Source organism: Netta rufina (genome assembly GCF_964035555.1).
Source record: "Netta rufina genome assembly, chromosome: 6".
Taxonomy (NCBI): Eukaryota; Metazoa; Chordata; class Aves; order Anseriformes; family Anatidae; genus Netta; species Netta rufina.
In genome coordinates this window covers 36,581,201-36,605,312 of record NC_140129.1, presented here as the reverse complement: position 1 = coordinate 36,605,312, position 24,112 = coordinate 36,581,201, and the positions used below count along the sequence as shown (strand labels likewise).

General features: G+C 44.6%; 1 protein-coding gene across 4 annotated transcripts in view; it reads left to right on the top strand.

The window, feature by feature from the left end:
* The window catches only part of ZEB2 (zinc finger E-box binding homeobox 2), a 111,585-nt gene that overhangs the window by 29,750 nt on the left and 57,723 nt on the right, over positions 1-24,112 (top strand). The window contains exon 2 of one of the 4 annotated variants that reach the window (XM_084289324.1): positions 10,526-10,644. The exons of the other annotated variants lie outside the window; for them this stretch is intronic. The gene's annotated coding sequence lies outside the window, so the exon portion shown is untranslated. The remainder of the gene's footprint in view (positions 1-10,525; positions 10,645-24,112) is intronic. 4 annotated transcript variants of the gene reach the window in all.

Here is a 24,112-nt window from a genome sequence, read left to right as displayed (position 1 = left end):
GCTCCTTTTCTCTGCCATTTCCAAGGCTGAGTGTTTGCCCCATTTGACATCGATTGGCCAGTCAATACCCAAGCTAATTCTGGGCCAACTTCCATTGCGTTACTTCTCGGCTAAAGTGGGAAGGATTGAGCCAAAGTGGAAGGGCGGTGCAGGATGAGGTCCCCTGCAAAGACCTTCTGCACTGCAGCCACCTGGGTTCCTGCCAGGCTTCCAGACCTGCAGGGAAAGTTGTACCATGACTTCTGGTGCTGTGCTCAGAGGTGGGGTCCTTGTGGCCTCTGCTGCTTTTTAAGAGGAGCAGAGACAACTGGGAGCCAGCTAATGTGCTTATTGATGTACCCTGTACCTCCAGAGATGACGGAGGAGAACATTGCTTACATCCAAACCATAAGACTAGGAAATATTCACAGCGACCCCACTCCTCTACCTGGAGAACTTCTCCCAGGTGATGGAGCAAGGAGATGTTGATTTTTTCCCAACATGAATTAAAACAAACAAACAAAAAACAACCAAAAACCAAAAAAACAATTCACCCAAGTTGTTTGTCAGGGCCGCGATACCTTTTCCACCAGCACGTAGATATGATATAGCTTTAATTTGTATTCATCTTGCCCACTGGGGCTAGAAGATGGAGGCACTATTATGAAACCTTTTTTGAATTTGCTTTATTCACTGTTTACTATGCTGGGCTGACATGATATGATTTGTGCATTGCGGGGTCACAACAAGCTACTTGCAGGACAATTTGCTGAATCAAGAGGGTGATTGTGTCTGGTGCCAGTCAGTCGCAATTAGGGCCAGGATCAGGGAGGCCCAGAGCTTGTGTATCGTCTTGGGCAAACCTCATAGAAATCAGCTCACCTGAAACTAATTGTCACAACAGAGACCTTATGCAAATGAGCCCTAGGGTTAGCGTGGGAAAAGAAAAACTGTCGCAAAGATAGGTGACCTGCTGAGCAGGGGGTCTGTTGCTGGGGAAATCTTTGTTCAATGAGTTAAAAAAATGTTCTCATTGTTCAAAATCCAAGAAAACGTAGCAGATACTCTCACTAAGAAAGCGTGGCGAGCACACTCATCTGAAAGTCCAATAAAGTGGCAGCCAGCTTTCGAGCCTGCAATAAATTGGAAGTCTTTATTCTTTATAAGGGCTGCAGCAGGAAAATGATTTTCCTTTGCAAAGGGGCCTTTAAAGTTGAGCTGCCCGCAGTCAGCCAGCGCTTAAAACTTAAGCTGCCTGTCAAAGCCCCCGCCTGCCCAACCTGGCGGATCCCAGCAGATTTCCCAACCCGGGGTCGCAGCAGCCGGCCCGCTGGCAAACATCCCTCCTGCTCCTCCCAGAGGTGCTCCCGCAGTGGTGGGATGGACGGACGGATGGACAGACAGATAGATGAGCCTTCTCCTTTAGAAGCCTTTGGGGTTGCTGCTCTCAAGCCCTCTCTGTCTCTGCCCTCGCACCCATTTCAGCCTCGAGTGCTGCAGGCAGAGCAGGGAATTAGGCACTTTTAACCACCCAACCGCTGACGTCTGAGTGCGAAAGCGGCTGCTCCCGACATGCTTCCCCCCTCGCTCCTTCCCTCTCCCTTTCTCTCCTCTGCTTCCAGCCCAGGCAGAGCAAAGCATAATTCTCAGCGAGCACATTACACAACATTTGTCTTGTTCACTCCTTCCTCTTTAACAATTTTTATGGGGGTTGCTCAACACGTTCTAAAATAGAAATGGAGACGATATAATAAAGTGCTGAACTGATGATACACATGGCAGTTTATGCTGTCAATGGCAAATTCAGAAGAAAGGGATGCAACACGCTCCAAGTGAAGAAATGTAAGCCCGTGTCCTGCAAGCACGCAGAGTTAGAGGCAGCCAGGGTGTTTCTGCATGTAAGGCTTTTCCAAAGAGGCTGACGGCGTCAGAGGGGAGATTAATTGCACGAAGAGATACCAGACAAATTTCAGAGCCATGAGCTGCCCTGCGCTATCATCGGAGGCAAAAGAATAGTTATTTTGTTTGGCTAATAATTAGATCTCTGCTTTCGATGTGGCTGCTTTAAAGGGGCGAGATGTGGATGGTATCAGATCAGCAAGTCCTGAAATTAACTTCCTACTCACCAAACATCATGAAATAAGGATGGCTTAAAAGTAATGCAGATTAATCACCAACTTTTTTTGATCTCTTTTGTCCCTTTACCACTGTCTGAAATAATTTCCACAAATAGGAGACGTTTCACAGTGGGTATGAAGTGCTCAGCTTTCACTCATCAAACTTTAATCGGAACTGCATTTTAGTTTTTGAATAAAGAACACTTAAAAAATTTAGATGCAAATTATTTTGCATTATTCATGCTCTAAGTGTCCTTGTAGATTTAAACACTTCTGAGGCCACCTTGATTCAAGTAATTACCTAGGCCCTCACTGCTCCATCATGAATAAGGTATTTTGTACAAGTAAAGTATGCACCCGATGAGCTTTTAAAGTGGCTTTACACTGAACTTGTGTATTGCTTCTCGTGCATGAGTGATTCGAACACGCGTCGCAATCTGTCTCAGGTGGGAAATCCTGGCAGAGCATCCATGAGTGACGGAACGAAGCCTGCGAGCCTCGGCGCACACTATTTCTTTGTCTTCGCCTAAGACTCTCAAAGTGATTCTCTCGCTCGAGTCTTGTGCCTCGTCTGAAAAGTCTGAGGAAGCAATAGCCGCTCGCGGGAGAGAAATGACAGTCATTTCTCACTTAACTCTTTGTTCCCCGCCCCGCTGCCCATTCTCCGGCTGCCTGCGCTCAGGCACTTAAGGCGTTCACATAAGATAATATAAGTCTCTCTACTTTTATGTAGCATTGTACATCTGCCTCCCCATCTGTCTGCTGAGCCTCCCTCACACGCCCGCGCGAGGTACCACCTGAGCGGTATTTTTCACACAATAGGACTAGCTCGGCGCTCAGCGCCGCAGCCAAAGGCTGCTCGCAGCAGGAGCCGCTGCTGGAGGGGAGGCTCGATGTATATCTGCACGTATATCCTCAGCTGAACGAGCTCGCAAGAGTTAAATTTAATTGGCTGAATCTCGTAGTTGGCGTTTGTTGCAAAGTGCCCGTGTTTTTTTTCTTTTCCAGCTACATCGCTTTGAAGAATTATAGGAATTTTATGATGTGCTATTGGAGTTCCACTGGCAGAGATTACAGTAAAGGGGTTAAAGTTGGTTTATGTTAAAAAAAATTATGCAGAAACCAATAAAAATAAACACACTCCAGTAGACTAAACTTGCTGGGCTTTTAGTTTTAGCTTAACAATAGAAGTTTAGATGAAATCCAACATTGCAGCTTTTAGAAAATTAGTTGACACTCACAGTTGATCATCTTTACTACACAGCGGTATAATTAATATTTAAACATTCTAATAATGCAGCTTGCTTTGCATGCACTTTTCAGCCCCACTACAGTATATTTTATCAGGAATAGTGCTAGCATTTTCTTAGGTAATGTCATTTTTTAAAGTTATATTTAAAATAGGATATTGGCTGCTCGCTCACTGCAAGAGAAATATCAATAGGCCAATAGGCAGGTTCTGTGTGTCAGTTTATGATTAAAGCGTGTCTTTACTGAAGACAATAGAAAATATATAAGGGGCTACTCCTTTGCCATCATCATAAAATAAATATACCCAGAGACGATGGGTTTAGAAAACTGTCTCTCGTTGTTCATTTTTCTTCATGATATCTGTAATAAGGGGAACTTTTAATATCTACATGCGGCACAAAATCAGGCAGTGACCCACGGATCTGTGAAATACTGCACCTCTGACACCCACTCATTTAGAGCCGAGAGCACTTAATAAAGAAGTCATGCAAGTAAAAAAAAGGAAAAAAATTAAAACAGAAAAAAGAAAACAACAAAGCCTGAAGTTTTCACATGAGTGTTGTTGGGGTTAAGGCTTCTGTCTGCCTGGCAATTTAGTAAAATGGCGAGAAATCATCAAAATGGAAAAGGGCTGCGCCGGTTTATTTACTTGTGAGAGCCTTTTTCCTCTGCCAGGGCTGGCGGTGGGAAGGCAAAGTTGTTTCAGGTGCTTTGCTCATCAGCTTAATCCCCCTGCTTAGCGCAAGGTGCCCTTTATTCCTGGTCATGTAACTTCCAGCAGGACGGGGTGTCCTTCCCTGAGCGGCTCTGGCCTCGGTTCCAGGGTCTTGCCACCAGCCAGAGGGGAGGCACTGGTGTCGTGACCGTCAGCCACCACTGTCCTGTGGCTTTCCTTCAGGCAGATCCTGGGGAACAGAAAGCATTCCTCGAAAAAGAAAAAAAAAAAGCAACCAACACCAATGACAAGACATGCGCAGGCACATCTGATACACCCATCTTGGCTGCCCCGTGGTGTAAAGAGCATCTCCTGAGCCTCCTGGCTTGAGAAAGTGCCCACATCCCGCAGCTTCTGGCCCTGGAGGTGTTTGTGGTGTGCCCACGGAGGTGTTTCACTGCCAGGAGATGGGGTCTAGGGGCACGGCGGCCAGGTGGCCATCCCGCTGTGCAGTGGGTCGTGAGGTGCCTCAAGTGGAGCTGAGAATCTGGCCCTGGGCTTTGTCACGTTTCGTTGCGAGTTTGAAAGCGGGCCCATTTCTATTAATACTGTTAATAAAACGCATATGTTTTGTCAGGCAAAACCGCCCTTTCATTAAAATGGAGCATAATTTCATGTTTTTTTTTACGTTTGTGCAAAAATAGCCATTTCCCCAACATGTCACCAAAAGCAGAGTCGGGGAGTGTGTGTGCAAGGTTTCACCAAGCCACAAATATCTTCATGCCAAATACCACCAAGCAAAAGCGCTCAGCGTCTCCCTGCTCCAAGCCAGTCCTCGGGCCTCATCCTAATTGCCTGGGAGGCAATGGGAGTTTTTAATTTACTCAAAAAGTAGCAGAAAAAAGGGCTTTTAAAATTTTGTATGTGTAACAACAGCAGGGCTGACGCCGTAAGACCTATAGCATGTGTGAAAACAGGCTGGGTGCTGTCGTGAGCTTTCTACAAGCTGTGCCATACATTGCCGTGCATCATGCGTGCCTGCGGAGAATTTGGGGATGCAGTCTTAAGGGCCGGCATCGCGGGGCACGGAACAAAGTGGCATTGTAGCGGCACAGGCGCGTGGGAGCCGCCGTGCCACATGCCCGCCGTCCCTTCGCAGGGCAGGGGTGGGAGTGGGAGTTTTAAGGAAACAGATAAACAGCAAGTAGAAAGTGCCTAACAGCTGCTTTAAAAAACCCAGCCACGGCTCCCAGCCTCGCTGTATCGCCACCGACACATGTAGCGAATTACGTGCTAGAGCTGCTCCGGCTCTTGCGTTTCAAGCGAGGGAAACTAATGCCGGGAGATGCTACGATGGAAACGCCTGTGCTTGAGATGGGAGCAAGCTGCCTGTGGTAGTTTGGCTTGCTTCTGCTTTATCGGGTTTTGTTCAGTACGGCAGTTACACACACCTTGGCTGCACACAGCTAAAAGAGTGTGATCTATTTTAAACCTGCTGCTGAGGTGGTAAAGAAGAGATAAGTTGAAACCTAGCTGCTATCTCACTTGTGCGTGTGACAGATATGTCCAGAAATGGATAAAATTAAAAGCATTTTTCATATGCTAATAGCAACCTGGATGAGGAAACAAATATAGGGAACAGAGTGGCAAAGTCAAGAGGTTTCTATCACAAGTATATTTCTTCCATTACCTAAATTATAGGACTCCTTTCTCAAAACTGATATACATATTTTCACTGTGTCTAAAAGAAAATTCTATAGTTCAGTTTGATTTCAGCATCAACCTTATGGCAGCCATGTGGGAGTGAGATTATGGGACATGTGGAACAAAAGTCTTCCAGCCAGAGGAGGCCTTCTGAGCATAATGATTCTTATTTAAATTAGTCTATGTTTTATTACTCAGTTGGGGAGGGGAGAAGGAAACCAAGGAAAAGAATATTTCTTTAAAACCCCAGTCACCTGAATTGTAGTTGAAGAGAAATTAGGTAGTTTGCAGCCTGCAGAATGGACAAATATTTTCATATCATAATAATTGTTTCAAGCAATCCTCATTTATTTTTTTTTTTAATTTTACATTTAAATTTGTTTTTCTTGTTGGCATGCCTGCCGATTCATTTGTAAATGTGCTTTAAATTCCTTTGTATATTACAATGAATGCCACCTCTTTAAACGCTCTTAGTAATTTAGCGAACTTCTTTGCCAGTGGGTGAAAGTACAGTATTGTACACGCATAAGAAAAGGTACATTCATTATGCTTCACGTATGAAAAGGTATATTAGGAACGGTTTTGCTTAAAGTGGAGGGGTGAATGGAGGAGTCCCTGATCCATCACAGGGCTTTTGCATGTGTGAGAGCGTGTCTCTGGGAGCGCCACGTCCAGAAAGGCCGGTCAGGAACCCACCGGCAAATGCTTGCCTTTGAAACCTGAGAAGATTTCTAACAAGTAGGTAATCGTTTCAGGCCTACGCGAGGGGAGCGGGAGCTGAAAGCTCACGCCGGGGCAGGGCAGCTGTTGTAGGGAGAAAGAGAGGGTTTGGGGGTCTGGTTCTTGCACCTTCTGCTGTGGCTGTCACAAGGCGACGTGCCGCGTGAGAAGGATCCTGCAAAGAGCAGGTTTGAGACCGTCCCATGACCTCAAAGCCTGTTTTGGTGTCAGGGCTGACCCTCGCAGCTGGCCACGCAACCCATTTGTGGTGAGGAACAGGCAGAGGAGAGAAAATGAGGTGTCCTGAAGAGCCTGGTGCTGTGCTGCTCCTCTGCCCAGCTCCTGCCCCTCAGCAGCCGTGGGCAGGCCCGGCTCATGGCATTTTTCGTGGTGCAGTGCATACGGCATGGGCCAGGCCCAAAGGCAAATGCTGGCCAGGTGAAGGCCACCCAGGGCAGTGTGGGTCATCAGGACCACTCGCTTCAGGTCTCAAGCCACCAGCTGGGATTTTCTGTGAGGAACAGCCCCAATATTAGGGAGAGGGCTGACCAGAGTATGGCCAATAATCACAAGAGCTGCGAGGGTTTCAATGAGACATTCTTCTCCAAACCAGAGGTCACTCGTTTTGCACTTATTCCTTTATGTGGTTTCTGAAAGTTTAATTTTAAGGAGAGGATGTGGGTACGGTCTGTTTGTTTTCTTTCTTTCTCTTTCTCTTTCCCTTCTTTTCTTTCCGAGCTCTTTACTTCGAATTAATTTCATGGAAGCGCGTGCGAATGCTTTCCAGTGGCATGCCAGCTGTCACTTTTCGATCGGGGGAACTCAGGCTTTATTTTCGAGATGCAATTTTAAGCTTGATTCATTGTAATAAGTGTCACTGTAAGGCCGGCGAAGGAGAGTTAGCTTTCATTAACATTCTTCAATTCTGGAGCCCATCAGGAGGTAGATAAGGTACCACCGGGTCCATCCACCTCCCCGACCACAGGAGGACAATGCCAGGAATGTTTGCAATGCGTTTCTATTTTTGTCACACCTATGTGTGGCCATCCATCTGGTCTTAATCAATCAGTCTCATCCCCGAGCTTTGCTGTTCTCCCAGCTGAAATAATACACTTCTCCATCAGAGCTCTGCCTCAAGGAGGGTCACTGCTCACCATTCCCCAGACAAGGCATATTAACAAGGCTTACATATTTGTAAACATAGGTAAACCCAGGAGGGGTGATTGGGAAGGAACATTTTGAAATATGAATATTTTATGAATAAACCACTGTGTTGTTTACTTAGCGATATTACACAGGAAAACTTGATGAAGTACTAGAGGTAAATTTGTTTTAGCAAAAAAAAAAAAAAAAGTAAGAAAAAAAAAACCTACCACCACCAACAGAAATCCTCGGGAGCACAGAGACAAAGATAAATGATGAAAGAGCGAGTGATCCACCACCCTATTTAAGCAGAGGTAGCATGTATAAAATATCTTTCTGAAAGAGCAGAGAAGTGGGTGGTGAATACTGTAAAATGTGCCATTTATTTATTTAGATTGCACATCAGGAGATAAAACAAATGAAAACTCTGACTTGTTAATAATTTACATTTAAGTGGAAAATTCTTACACGCTGTTAAGATACCTCCAAGACCTGACACCGCAAATGCAAATAATTTACATTCTTTGTGCGCACACAACTTAGCTCGTCTGGAGAAAAAAAAATTCAAATATGTGTTCAGGGGGCGATGAAAACCAGGATACATTTACACTCTCATAATTACATTTATTAATTTCGGATGCCTCTTTTGAAGCATTCACAGAGCTGACCTTCCCATTCATCAGGTGTTCCTTGCTGAGAATCTGCTGGGCATACCTCACAACCTAGGAGGTAGGAGATGCAAAAAAAAAAAAAAAAAAAAAAAAAAAAAAAAAGGGAGATTTCTTTTCAATAAGCAGCACTATTACTTTTCCCCTAACAGCTTATGCAAAAAGTTTTGTGGGGGAGAAAAAAGCCCAAGCAAAAAAGAGGAGTGTGCATAACAATAACTACCTCTGTCCCTTCTGTTTTTGTTCTTTTCATGTCAGGGCACTTTTTAGCCGTGCTGCCCGGGTAACTGCTCTGGAAGGTTGGAATATCTCTTGTTGAAGGAGGTTTGTGATTGAGGGCCCTCTGACACAACCTTTTGTTGCTCTGAGGTGTTTGATCCTCTTTCCCTTTCTTCTAAAACCAATCCCATCCCTTTAAAAAATGGATAACCAGCACTTCTTTTACTTATTGTCAGCTTTTGGAAAGTTGCTGTGGGGGGTGGTAGAAGTTTAACTAGTTAACCCCTTGCATGCTGACGCCGGCCAGCCGTCAGGGCTTCTTTTTCGCCCCTTGTCGGACAGGGAATATTTCCATAGCTGCGTCAGGTATGCAAATCCTCTTTTATACCCAGCCATGTGACACGCCAGCGCTGGCCCGTGGACAGTTTGTTCGCCGATCCCTCTTGTGCCTCGCTCCGTGTGGACCCGTCGGAGGGAAAACATGCAGGGGCAGGAGCTGGGAGCCAGCCCCCGAATCAGGACGGCTGCTATTCAAGTGCGCTGAAATTTCAAAATGACTCAGAGTTTTGTAGTTGCAGATTTTCTTCTCCTTCCCTGAACTGAAACTTGCGCGAGTCACTGCCGGCGCGGGCTGCTGCGATGCGCTCGGTTTTCGTGCTCTTTGAGAGCAGCGCCGAGCAGCAAGAATTCACAGAGAGTCACTCTTCAAAAGTGTGCGGCCAAATCTGAAAGTAACAAAGGAAGAGCACCTCAAAATGCGATGTGTAATAAGTGCGCTCACTCAGAGCCCTATGATTAAAAGTGGGACTGTTTTTTTTTTTTTTTTTTCAAAGGGAAGGGACACAACCCGGGCTATGGGGAAGAAAAGCAGCTTAAATGGATTATTTAACAAAAAGCAACTTATAGCTCCTAGATAGTGACCTACATTCTGCACACAATGATGATGTTTTACGGTGGTGATAGGGTTAATAACCTAACATCATTCATGTAGTGTTTTTTGAAAATTGAATTTTACTGCTACAAAGTAAATGTAACAGCCCTCTGGAGACAATATTACAGGCACTTTATTGTTTGCTAAGCTGATGTCATCTTTCTACGGACTGACTTTAAAACAAAGGCAGAACATTTATTACAAATATCACTGTGTGAAAGGAAATCTACTGAAATATTGTTTAGAAGGTGGACTGATAAAAATGTATTAATACTTGGCTTTGATTATCTGCAAAGTTATGCCTGTGGAATGCTTTCTCGCGTGATCTCTGCTCAACATAAATGTTCGTCTTGGATATCGCACGTACTTTTTTTTAACGTAATCCATCGCTGAGCATGTGTTACTTTTAAAATGTGTTTTATAATATACTCTACAGCTCATTTATAACTCTTCACAGTTTCTTTGTAAGAATGTAAATGAGGTTTTGATCAAAACCTAAAATATTTCCCTTCAAAGCATTTTCATGTAAACAGGGCCACATCTTCCCCACTGAAACTGATGCAAGCACTCCTGTGAGTGGAGTCACCAGGACTTGGCCCCCTTCTAGGGACATGGCTTGGTTCTGCCCTGCCTCATGCTGTGAGTGGTCCCAGAGAAGGAACTGGGAAGGTACTGGCCATTAAGGCCAGTATTTGCTAACCCGGCTCCCCAGTCAGATGCCTACATCAAAATCTGGTTCAGCAAAGATGCTGGAGCCTGAAGATTCATGGCCTACCAGCTACGTGGGTTAAGCTTTGCGGCGTTCAGTCCTTTGAGAGCCTCGCTGTGTCCTTTCGTACCGAGTCTTAATGAAATCACCGGGTTTGAAAAGTCTAAGCTGGTTGTATATGACCCTGAGTTTTATGAGTTTTATCACTCCCATGCAGTCTTTCTAAGTACCTTTCAAGTGAACAAAATGCATTTGTCCCTTTTCAGAAGAGTAAATGATTCATTTGCAAATAATTTAATATCCATTAAAGTTTAAATTTCTTTTGTTTCCTCACTTGCAGAGTAAATCAATGAGCATTTCAAAGTAATAAGTACGATGAGGGAGAATACATTTTCATGTATCACAGTATCGCTGTTGTGGCTTTTGCAGGTGAAGCATACAAAGATGTGAACAGCTTTATGAGGACGGGTGTCTAAGCAACTGATTATCTCATCTGTGTTGAAGGAAGACTGCAAGAGAAGTGTAGGAAAGAGAGACAAATTTAGAAAGTGAGTAGTGGAGTTAGCAGTAAAACCAGTAACTTGGTAGGAGTCTGTGTTATTAGTATCACTTCTGAGGTTTCCATGCATGTAATGCACTTTGCAAAGGTGGACATCTACCTACACTGCCTAGCAGAAGCTTATATTCATACCTTCCTGCTAAATGTCAAACCTGCTGACAGGTTGTGGCAGTTTATATCAGCAGGATTAAAATTGGCAATTGGACTATAACAGTTTACTTTTAATATCCTCAGAGCAAAGTTTTCAGATTGCCAACAATTATCAAAGGGTGCCTTGCCTGTTCCATTAATGCTAATATTCTCAGATGTTTGAATATGATTTTGCATGTCAAGCCAATCTATCTGGCATGCTGCTGGACATCCTTTGACTGGTGCTGTGTGGCATTTTTTGCTTAATCTTTGGTGTTGCTCAGATAAATTTAGTCCTGCCATAAGCAATACTCGTTCTGACACCGACAGGATCTGCACATAGGTAGCTGACAGCAGGCTTCACTGGAAAGTTAGAAAAGAGTTCAAACTATTTTAAAATGCAATCAAGAACAGACTACTAACCTTTGGCTTAACTGAGGGTTGTCTGAACATGGCTGAACACAAATGCCCTTGTGTTCCTCTACACAATACTTTTTAGAGCCTTTGAGGCATCTTCACAAACACTGAACAGCCTCATGCTGACTTGCTGGCAAGGTAGAGCCTGTGGGTCTGACCCAAATCCTGCAGAAGTTACCCCAATGCCTTCCAGGTTAGGTGTCCTACGTGTCCCCTTCAGCCGAGCTTTAAGCTCCAAAACTGAAAGGCCATAAAAGATGAGAAGGTCTCTGTGTGGGCACCGAGACTGCGGCTTTCTCCAAAGGATTTCCTTGTCTGTGAGAGATACAGAGGGAGGGAGGCACGGAGGGTTCCTGGCTCGTATCGTTGGGTGCTTCCCGAAGAAAATCAATTGACTTGTGGCCACTGATGGCAGCTCTGAGTTTGACTCACATTGGCCACTATTCCCAAGGTCTGTGAGAAGGCTATATATAACTACAATGTATAATGGTTGCTGTTAAATGCATCAGCTTTGCAAATGGATGCACTAGACATCTCCTTTCTGTCTCATGTACTACAATTGTTCCAATTGTTTGAAGTCGAGTGCTTTCTGCCACTTAGAAAGAAGTCTCTGTAATGTCTCCCACAGTAGATAAGGCCAGTTGTAATGAAAATAGAGGTGATTCTCTATTGAACCTCCAGACACAGGCAGGAGGCTGTAGTTGTCCAGCTGCTCGGCTGGGGCATTGCAGTGCTGATGCCCCTCTGCAGGGCTCTGAGGAGCGGCCAGGAGCTCGCAGGCCCGGAGAAGAGCACCAAAACCATGCCAGCAAGTGTGCACACAGAAAGGAAAAATGGGTACCTTCGTTGCAGAGGAAATGTTGAAACAGCATGCCAAGTTATACAATCAGCATTTCTTCATTATTTCAGTTGTACTACAATTCAGAGAAGGTTTGGCCTTTAAAAAAAAAATCCAGCAGCAACAATGGGTATAATCACACATTTGAACGTAAGAATTAGTTTTATGCAGCGCACTAGAAAAACCAAAATCTTGAGGAACACTTTCAAAATAACCAGAGAAAAATAAACCATTCCTTATGTCAGTCTTGTTAGAGAGGGATTAAGAAACTGGCAATTATTTTGGCGACCTTAATTGTTGCTCTGCAGGAAAATATGTAATTAGAGCACGTTCGCAGGCCTGCACACCTGCAGCACATCCTACAGTATAATGTCAGCTTTCAGTGCTTGCTGGTGCCAGGTTCTATCACAACCAGGCACAGTGATGCTCTGAGAACATTTCGGACTCGTGTAATGTAGCTTCTGTGTATGAAAGAAGCAGGCATTTACACTGCCATACAATGGAGGGCATTACTGCAACACTGGTTTCATTATTTTCTGACGCCTACCTTCAGCACTGCTCTGGTTTACTCAGTTTGAGGTTTTATTGTTACGGTATAATAGTCCTGTACATTTCTGAAATTCCCTTATTATTCAGCTTATTAATACAGTACTGGCTTGATTATCAGGCCGCAGTTGTGAAGGGGAAGATTCAGCATGCTAGCAAAGTCAGAAGCTGGGTAAATTCCTGGTATAATGGGAACAATTGTTTGACGTGCTTCAGCTAGGCTCTCTGTGTGCATATAGGCGCCGATGCCAACGTACATATGTGCGGGCACGGTGTGCGTGGCGGCGGCCGTGCCTAAAAAGAGAGTGAGAAATGTTGGAAGCGATCACTGATTTTGTGACAGAACAGGGAAAATTCCCTCCACGATGCCCCTTGCCTTCCTCTTTTCCCCGCACAGCTCCTCTGAAAAGCTCCCGAGCTCGGGAAAGCGAGTTAAAATAAAGGAGCGGTGGAGGGAATAACTGTCTCGCAGCTAAATTCAGTAATCTGGCACGCTGATAGTTAACAGACTTCTCCCCCTAAGGGAGATACACTGTATTTTGCTATCTGACATGTTGTCATATATAAAGAAATCAATTGGTAATTAAATGATGCACCTTGTGAAGATGACAAAAGGCATTTGGTTGCGAGAAGAGAACTGGGTTGTGAGGGGTTTGTAATGAAGGCCTAATGACTATTCATAAGAGATTTTCAGTCCGTTGATCCACTTGACTGGAAAGTTCTGCCCTGGAGAGTTAGTGCTGTCAGATTCTCTCACCTCAGAAAGCCGCCGCGATCGACGGTGTGGAGTATGAGCGAGAAATTATCTAGTTGTTGCTCCAGGCCTGTCTTAGGTCACATGCAGAAGGCACACATCTGGCTTCCTGTAGGTGCAACCTCGGGACATAAACTTTGACTAATTTTTAAACTATAAATATGTAAGGCTGACACTGAATAAGCTACCTTTTATTCATGTTTTCATAAATTTTCTAGTGCGTTAAAGCCTTGTGCGGAGCTACCATTTTGGACTCCTTGGCTTCGGCTCTTCCCACAACAATTTCGTTTTCCTTTCCTCTGACAAATGACATTTTAAGAAATTTCTGTGGTGCAGATGGTGCCCACGTTGCCTCCCGTCTCCTCGTGTAAGACCGATGGACCAGCCAGGGTTGTTTTGGTAGGGTCACCTACGGAGAGGACCTGATAGAGATGTCAGGAGGCATTACAGGGTCTCAAAGCAGATTTTGCCCCTAGTGGAGCTTTTTCTTGGTATGTATTTCTCCGGTCACTAACACTCCGGGTAACCATACCAGACCATCGAGTGTTTCCTCCTCCGAGGGATTTCCTGATCTTTTCCCTCTGCAGGAGGTCCCCTGGATGGCAACTGCTTGCAGTTGGCACTCCAGGAGGCAGAAACCCACAGACCTTTGAGGAGAAAGTGTCCTACTTAAAGGAAAGGTGCCAAGAGCTGCACCCTAATTGCTGAGACTACAGAAATGAGCACCTTTTACACGTCCATCTCCAGCATTGCACTCTCTTGAGTGCATAAACCTCTCTTGTACCTTATAATTAACACTGAAAAGCAACAAATTGGCTCTAGGAAGCTTCTCCGAGGTACGAGGTGTTGCCCTATGTTGATCAAGTTCAGCACAGCTCCTGGGTGAGAGCCCTGAGCTCTGCACATATTTGCTTTTGAAAAGTGGCCATCCACATTATCTTATCAGGCAGCTCACCTTATCAAAGGTAAACATATTTACCACCTCGTTAAAGGTTCTTTGCACCAGCACTTGAAAGCAGTATTTGTGGACAAAAACCTGTCAAAGTCACTGAGACAGACGGACAGGAGGACGTTATAGCAAACTTTGGAGGCTTCAAATCTGTCAATAGCGAAGCAGCAAAGTAATTCAATACATTATGCATATTTGAGGAGGCCTCATTGGTGTTTCCTTCTTGCGTATTGTGGTTACTGAATTTTGCTGATGTGTTTGCCGGAGCTGACAAGGTAGACCAAATGAATGGACAAATGCCAAAAAAACAATTATGTTTATTAATGTACATTGATTGCTTGTTTAGGATATAAAACAAATTAAAAAATACATTAGTATTTAAACCTTCTTTTTATAGCTGGCCTAATGACTACAAGTAATATAGTGTCTAGTAAAGGACAGTCTACAGTACCTATAACTCCTGCCTTTATTGTCATATTATTTGATCCAAATTTAAAAGGATGTTTCTCTCATCATTTCTTTAAATGACAATCTGTCTTATTTTTAAATATATAGGCCTTAAGCTGACTCATTAAGGCTACAATCAGCTACCCTTGTTTACCCTGAACCCAACACTGGCCTTAGTGGCAAACTTCCCCCAGCCCCGTGCTGCTTGCCCACATGCACTTGGCTTGGGTCGAAAGTGTGGTGGTGCCCCATCGGCATGGGGTGGTAACATGCCCCAAAATAGCACCTGCCTGCCCCAAGGAAGGACAGTTGTGCACACACACGAGGCAAATCAAGCCTTTGCCCATGTTTGCTTTTTTTTTTTTTGTCCCCATTTCCACCATCCCCTTAGGCTGGCAGCAAGTTGAGGAGGTCTTTCTCCCTCTTCACCCCATTCCTATGGACATACCTAAGACCCACCATGTATCCTCCATCAACATACAGCATTTAACTGGGGGCTGACTGATACAGGGGAGAGGCGTCTGGGATTACATCCCAGGACTGTTTACAGCACAAGAAGTTGCTAAATAATTTTACAGTATCTCTTTTAAGTCTGAGCAAGAAAGTTATAGCACTTTAAGTTGAGGGCAACATCATTCAGAACGGTCTTAGAAGTACTGCCAAATAGCAAAGTGAAAGCCATAAAGTAAACATGACTTAGCGACACCTGGACCTTTCAGGTTTTATAGCAATTGTTTATAATGTTGGACTGGCCTCTAAAATATGTCTGCAGAAACAGTGCCGGGGCTTTATTTTACCTAACTCGCTCATTCTTTATGTTCCACACAGGTTCTACCCTTCATTATTTGCGCTCATTTAAGTACTTGTGTTTCCTTCCCTTGCTCTTTTACTTGGCGTTTTATTCACTAGCAGGGGCTGTGACGTAGATTTAGCAGCATGGTTTCCACATTTAACGGGTGTCTTTCAGAATTCCTCAGCATTATCAGTGCGTATGGTTGTGAATGTGGCTAAACTGGCTCCAAAAGACATTTTTGCCATTTTTTAGGGTCTGTTCGGAAAAGAAAAGTAGAGATGCTGTTGTCTCAAACAGCAGCTAAGATTTTTTTTTCTTTTTTTCTTTTTTCTTTTTTTTTTTTTTTTAAAAAAAAAAGGAAAGGAATTAATTCCAAATCCACAAAAAGTTCCCATAAAATGTTTTTTTTTGCTGCTCTGTTGGAAACTATTCTCATACAATGCCCCTATAAACCTACCTCGGTACTACCAGGCCCTATTGGAACTAATGGGGCTTGACAGTTCTTCAGTTAAAAATTATACATGAGGGTCACTTTCCCTTAAATTATCTATTGTATGCCAGCTGTTCACAACTACAATGGTCTTACTTTCTTCCCATTGCCTAAAATGGTTAGCTTCACTGCAAAGCTGTCGCGACTGTTACTGTAGATAGCTTTTAAAGGCACTACTTCATCCCGAGCAACACCTTGATGGCAACACTAATTTCAGATAGATTTTTATCGGGTCCAGAGAATGTTCGGATCGGTCATTTTGCTTGTTTCGTGTCACAGCACTTGAGTTATATCATAATTTCTCATTTGCTGTACAACTTTATTCTATTTTTACGCTTCTGAGTGATGCTGCTTTAAGTGCCCATGAGTGGTACTTCCGGACCAGGAGCACTATCAGAGGCAACCTCAGGCAGATAAAACTCCTTGTCTTTTTGTTGGGGAGGGGAGAAAGGGTCATCGTCAAGTGCTGGTTTTTCTTTTTCTTTTTTTTTTTTCTTTTTTTTTTCTTTTTTTTTTTTTTTCCTCTTGCCTATTAAAACTGAAGCTACTGCAGCTTTTTTCATCAAGAGAGACCACACTTGGGTCATGGTTATTTCAGAATCAAAGCCTTCATCCTCAAACGCTTCTCGTTACTTGCTAAAGACTGCAGTGGTCATCTTTGGGCAGTAATTAGAAAGCCTGACACTTTTAAAGGATGCCTGTAGAATGAAATATTCCTCAAAGTTTTTTCAGTCCTGATTTGAAAATGAAAAGCAACTAACTTTCCTGGGCTGCTTCGTACTTAAATAAACCTGCCACCCTTATTTCCATAGATTAATGAAAAGTGGAAAATGCATGGCAAAGGTTTATGCTCACACTCTTTTCTGCCTTATCGGGGGCATTCTTTTTAATTATAAGATAAGTGTGATTTAGTAGTCATTTTTGAAACCTGGCAGAGCTGCCTCGTCTGTAGCAGCATTTGATTTCGGCGTACACACGATGACCCACACTTTCTATACCTCTGAGCAATTAAGCAGCATAGAGCCCACGCCTAGCTGCAGTGGAAACCTGGCGCAGCTGCATATTGATGCTTAGCATTAATTCATTTAAAAACCTGGTCACTGATCCACAGGCTGCGGCAGCTGGACAAGATCACATATTGGTTGCAGTTACACGTTTCTCCCGCTCCATTATGTGATCTTTCAGGGGCTGGGTGCATTAATATGCAACTGTTCTGTTTTCTTTCAGCTGGCTGGTAAACTCTTTAACCAGTCGAACAGAGTTTGCAATTGTTGCGGCGCTGAGTGGGTGGATAGGAGCCGGGGCCGCAGCCTTGTCCAGTTGTAGATAGAATAAAATTGACAATGATGCAATGGAGCTGGCATCTGGACAACTCTGTGGGATGAATGGCACTGCTCTCGCGGTCCCTCCGGTGGTTGTATGCCTTGTAATAGCTAGCGTAGGAAGGGTGGTGAAAATTGATATGCACTATTACTACATGTATAAAACTTAACACTGGGGCCATAGCACAGGTGGGGGGTTCCTGTTTATTGATTTTTATTACTTTGTTAGAACATACGGCTAATGCCTTTATACTCCGGGAGCTCTGGGAGTGCTCACCTCAGGTAATAAACCTTTCTGTACTTTGCAGGAGTTCACGATTTACACGGGAGCTGGCGTTGTGCTATGCAAAGCTGTGCCTCTCTCTTCCCTCTCCCTCTTGTACCGAGCAGCTGAAAGGGAAAAGGAGACAACTTACTGCGGTTATTGAGAATTTTGAAAACTGCCCGTTCCTGCTATGGAAATGGTCCTTATTCTAATTACTCATATTTCCAAGAAAATTAGTCACACAAACTTATGTTATGTGTTGTCTCAGAGGTTGAAAGCAAATTAGGTTTCCAATAAGACAGTACATCAAACAAAGTAGCATGTTCTTGATGCAGATGACTTTTTTTTTAGAATTATGGTTGGACACTTTTGGCAGACAGATTGTCTTTTACTCTATCAAAATGACAGTTTCTTTTGTAACTGCTACATTCATAATTAGAAGGAGAGAAGCAATCTGCCCAATTTAATATACTAAAAGAAGTTTAGTGTCTTGTGCTAGTAATTTCATTATTTTAAAATATGAATTAATTGTCTTAAAATAATATTGTTAGAAGTATAACTAGTAGGATTATGGAGCTAATTCTCTTCTTTTTAGAGAAAATCAAAGCTCCTATTAATGCACTTCAGGCTAGATTGGGATTTAAGGTTTCTATCAGGTGTGCGATTCGGGGGAAGAGGCCGGGGGGTGAGCGAATCCTTAATGCGAAATTCCTCCGTACAAAACCCAGCTCTCGGAGGTTTACTGTAAGCTTGCAGAGCTTAACTCGGGGTAATGAATGAGCAGAACTCGATGGCTGAGCGGAGCGGGAACAGAAGAAAAGGCCTTTCACCCCGGGTTCATGCGCTTGCCTCGCAGAGCTGGGTGCCAAGCGGGCTGCCTTTTTGTGCGCGAGAGGAGTTTCACACACAGTCCCTGAGCTTGCTTTGTTCCCGGGGCTGATATAATGGTTATTTTATCGCCAAAAATTGTGCCGCTTTGCAAAATGCAAGGTCTCCAGTCCAGATCCTGCGGTCAGGATTCACGGGCGTAAGATGTAAGTCAGCAAAAAAACAGGCCTCAAAAAAAAAAAAAAAAAAGGTTTACACGTTGTTCAGAAACAAAATTAACCTTGAAAGTTTAACTTTCTCCCAGGAAATGCAATCCTGACCCGGGCCGTACTTTGCACTGCATTAAAAGAGCAGATAACTTTTAATTTCTGTTAAAAACCCATGTGCCCCTCGGCAGCTCAAGGTAGGCCCGGGCTGAAGCCTGCACCGTCCCCCCCGGTGGCCTTGAGACTTTCGCAGCCGCTGTGCAACGAGCTGAGAGTTTCGGGACAGCACCTGGCCCAGGAGGGAGCACACCCGTGGGGACAGATCTGGGTGCATCTAACTGGCACCCATTTGGGCCCGTCCACTAGGGGATGAGGCCATCCTGGCCTCTCGGTAGAGCCACACCAGTGAGGGATTGGGGTGAGAAGGGCCGGGTGTCCCCAGCTGTGAGGAGATGATGGAGCACCCACGCAGCGCTGCGGCCGGGGCGCCCCTGTCAATACCGCATTTAGAAAAGGGAAAATACAAAAGGTTGAAAGAAAGGGAAAATACTCGTAGGCCTGAGGTCTGAGGCCTCATTCCACATCCCTTATTTTACCTCTTAACCACGGGCAATGCCTCTGAAACTTAAAAAAAAAAAAAAAAAGAACCGTAAAAAAAAATGCATTTTTAACAGAGATGTTTTCTCTGCAAGGAGGTTCCTCCTCTTGGTGCTCTTCCCTTCTGCCTGGTATCAGCCAAGTCCCTGCCCTTTGCCATCAGCTCCATAGGAAAACAGCTGCAGAAAGACTTATCCTGACCGGAATAAAATCATTATGACACAGCAAACCCAAACATGACGTGTGGTTTCAACAGCCTCTTATGCCCAGCTCTGCGTTTCCTTTTGGCTGTGAGGATAAGGCTTCTCCACTCGCTGAGGACCAGCCTAATATGAACATTTCGGCTGACCGTGAGCCACAAGCAGATAGGGCGAATTTTGAGCCATTTTAAGCTCCCCACTTGTTCTGAGGCAGACTGCAGAGGTGGTGTTACTCCACATGGCAGCGAGCAGCTTCTCATGGGCACTGGCACACACAGAAACAAAAATCCACGCTAAAAGAGCAGTGGTTCCATCCCCTAACAGAGTGTTTCTGGTGCCACCAAGCCTTAATTTTGCCCTCTTTTGCATAGATTGAGTGAGACACCTGGTAGGAAAAAAAAAAAAAAAAAAAGAAAAAGAAAAGAAAAAGCTAGAGTATACAGGTTCAGGCTCAGAAGATGGGATTTCCTGAACTCAAGCACTTGACTTTGCCACCTCGAGGGCCAGCATCACGCAGCCGCAGTGCTGGCCCCATGTCTGCTCAGCCCTGCATGAAGCTGCTGGTTTTGCCCCCGGCGCCCCAGTGGTGAGCAGGGCAGCCCGCTTCTCCTTTCCCTTCCCAGGGGTCTTGCAGAAGAGGAGGAACTGTGGGGTGAAGATGCCAGGGCACGGCCAGGCCAGCTTCCCCTGCTCCCCCTTGCACCTCCTGACAGCCATGCTGCAGATGCAAATGCTGCTGCTGGGGCAAGCTCGGCTGTAGGACGCTTGTGTGCGGTTGTTAGTTTGGCATGTGACTGCCGTTCTCCTGAGGAAGGCAAATGCACAGGCAGCGTGCATTTAGGGCCTCTATCTAGGAGAAGGCGTGCAGAAGGCATGTCTCCAGCCCCAGGACATCGTCCTGGCTGTGGTTTGAGGGCTCACACTGAACAATGGAGGTCTCAGAGCTCTTTAGAAAGGACAGTCAGATGTTTTTCCTAACAGAAAATGCCCGTGGTTTAGATGTACGGGTCACTGCTAGCTCTCCCGCTAATACTTTCTGCTCAATACATACCAAAGGGGAGAGCAGTCAGAGGCATGCCTATCCCTGGGACAGAGCCAAACGTTCATTTCAGTAATGCTATTTACTGGGAGACATCTTGGTTAACAGCTTAATATTTTGTGAAATCGCTCTCGGTTATCTAGTTTTACCAACACACATCGTGTTTGCACTTTTTTTCTCCAATTTTCACATCCCCCCCACTGGTCATGGGGCATCGCTGAGCTGGAGGCTCGGGTCCTGCATCTCCTTGGCACGTCGCACGGTGGGCACTGAATCCGGCCACCAGGCCACCAGCTCGGAGGGGCAGCTCTCACCTGTCTTTAAAGCTGGTAGGCTTCTGCAAGCATCTCAAGAGTTTCACATCTAGCACCACGTGCAGGAAGCACTGCAGCAGCCCGGGTACTTTTCCGTTTCTCACCGTCACCGAGCTGCTCCGCGCACTCATCTCTGTACGTGCAGGCGCCGGGGCTGGAGGGGCGGCTTCTCACAGCTCCGTCGGTGACCCCGAGCATCTGCCTAACCCTGAAGCGTACACAAACCTCTTCAGACTCGGGTTAGACGGCAGGGGGATCGTTTTTGCTGAGCTCTTCTGGAAAACATGTTTGTGGTAGCTCTAGGCCAATAATTTTGTTTTCTAAGCATTCTTACCTTGCTGGTTTATGCACTCCCAGCATCTGCCTGGTCACCTTCTTTCCAGCAAACAATGCTGGATTTCCCCTTGATATTGAATGCATCCGAGGTTGGCTCTTTTATCACTTTTCTTCCCGTTCTTGCAGAATTGCGGAGTCTTCCTCCTTTGTCTGGGGAAGGAGCGGCGCTGAAAGCATTTCCACCTGGATGTTTAAATTATTTAAGTTGCAGGAACCAGACCTTTTCCCTCCTGAGTAGTTGTGGGTTTTAAAGGCTAAAATTGCTTCATCATGCCAAAGTGAAAGTATGCATAAATTATTTAGTTAAACCTGAGAAAATACAGACTTTTCTCAGCCTCTTTCAAGGGCTGCCTACTTAAATTTCAGAAGAATGGGCAGGGGTTTCTCCCTCTCTCTTTCCTCTTTCTTTCTCTCGAAAAATATTTTAAGTACCTATTCAGCCTTTTCTGAGATAAAGCTGGGACCAAAAATCGGAGGGCTGGGCTTCGAGCAAGTGTTTATAATAGAAAGTAAAACGCCGGAGAAATCCTGAGCGCCCGTACTTCATCGCGGGCGCCTCATTCCCTCCCCAGGGCAGGTAGCAGCCTGCGGTGCCCGCGGCCGATGCCACGCAGGGCTGGTGGCAGCAAAGCCCTGGCGGCCTCTGGTTATCAGGAAGTTAGGGCTTGGCTGTAAAAACAGAGGGGCGATTTTTTTTTAAACGGCTTGCAGCCGACTGCTTTTTCTTTAATTTATGAACTTTGGGCCAGCTTGTGGCGTGCTTGGTACTTTGCACACCAGAGGTGGCTTGCTGAAGGCAGGCTAGAGTAAGGCGGTGTTTGGTCCTGCTCTACCAGAACCCGGCCCTTTTTGTTTTAAGGTGTAAGCTGCTGGCATTGAAGCTAACGGGCTACAAGGGAGCAGGAGCAGAGCTAAAACCCCTCCGGGATCCCAGAGGACCCACCAGCACGGGACCTGGCTCTGTCAACACGCAGAGTTTACAGGACGGGTCCCCCGTGTAAGGAAATCTGATCTTTCCCCAGCTGATGTCAATATTTCTGTCATTGGCTCCGGGATCTAGATGAGGGTCAGATACAGGTATGTGAAAGCGAGGGGGGAGAAACGAGACGTTTCCCTGCGAAGGCAGTTATTTGTTTTACCGCGTGTTTCATGCTCCCAGGCTCCGTGTGTGGCAGTGCAACGCCTGTGCAAAACGTGAGGAGTTATCCGAGGGGCAGGGCTGCTGCAGGATCAGGTTTGCATTTTTTTGCAAGCAAACTCATTTGGCCTTGCCGAGGTTTAACAAATAGACAGATAGGTAAATAAATAAAGCGAGAGTAAAATAAAACAAAATAATAAGGTAAAATAAACAAAACACGAAACAACGTGAAGTTCAGAAATGCTCCGGGTAGGGAGCAGAGGCTTGCAGCCAGCCCCTCGCCCTGCCCTTGGTGCAGAAAGCGAGTCGGGGACACGGGCTGGGAGCTGGAGGGCAGCAGCAGCCGCGTGCAGGAGGATAAAGTGTCAGGGCTCCAAAGGGGTCTATCAGCCGGTGATTCATTACGTGAGAGACACTGACACCGTGCATGGCAGTGACTTCATGTTTATGGGATTGTGGCGTGCCCTGCAATGAATATGTGTTTTCAGAATGAATATAGACACCAAAATCCCTTCCGTTTTTAGTCAATGGAGCCCTTACAATCAATCAGGTAGATGATACCATATGTGCAAAACCAATAGAGATCACAAAAATACATATTTATCCAAGCTGGTCCTTCAAGCTGTTGTGGTAAGTCAGATAAATTTTGCATGTTTTTGAAACTGGAACAGCGACAAGCAGAAATCTGGAAAGGATGTTAGGAACTATTTTCTAATATAAATCCTGCTTACATGCTAGAAACTCCCTGTAGTTTCTTCTGCAAACTCCAACACACTCGAATCAACAGTTTTGTTTTCTTTTTTTTTTTTTTTAATCTATTTTTTACTTTAAGAGAAAAATCTTTATTTTTTTTTCTGGAAAAAGAGGCTTGGGAGAAACAACTTTGTAGTGGTGATGGATGAACTTTGCAGTTCAGCAAGAGAAGGGAGACAGGAGCCTGCACTCATGCAACTGGAAGGGGGAGAATAAATTGCTAAAAATCACAGTGTGAGATGGGGAATCTACTGTAACTGCAAATCTCATTGCTTTGGTTTAGTTTCTGCCACAACCTGCACATTAGCATTTTCTCTCTCTGAATTATTGTGAAGATTTGTATTATATGTAATTACAATACAAAGAGGCTCTGCCAGATAAAGCTATTTGCTGAAGTACTGTTTTCAAAAAACACAGAGTCCTTTCACACTTTAACTTACACCTTTTCATTACCTGCTAATAAAAGTACAGGGGATAGATTTGCCTAAACATGTCTTGCTAAGAACATTAACCCCATGGGTAACTCTGGCCTTTTGAGATACAAGCTTTAAATTTTAATAACAACATCTCCTTGAAAAAAATAAATAAATAAAAATAAAAGTCAAGCAAAGATACCAAACTATTTTTGCCCCTTTTTGCCAATGTTGTAAGCGTCCTCGTACCGTAGATAACAGAGTTAAGTATAGAAAATGCATTGTGGCCAGGCTCCCGGATTCACTACTGCCATGTGAATTATAAATCTTACAAACAGGGGTGATACATCATTTTTTATTAAACTTATAACATGACTGCTGCACAAATAGTGTTTACATAGAAGGGTATACATTTAATTTACTCTCTGGGAACATTTCTAAAGAATATAAATTGCATTTTGAAAGCTTCCTTCCGCATAAAGTTCATCAATTTTTTTTCTTTCTTTCTTTTTTTTTTTTTTTTGGGCATTTTAATTGAAGCCTCCAAACTCTGTGTCCTTACTCACAGTATCAAAGAGCAAATATCTGTTGTGTGGTTATAAAATCAACCCTAATTTTCCTACCATGAAGTAGCAGATAATCAGCCTGTAAATTTTACCTACATTACTGGGAGGATGTGGAGC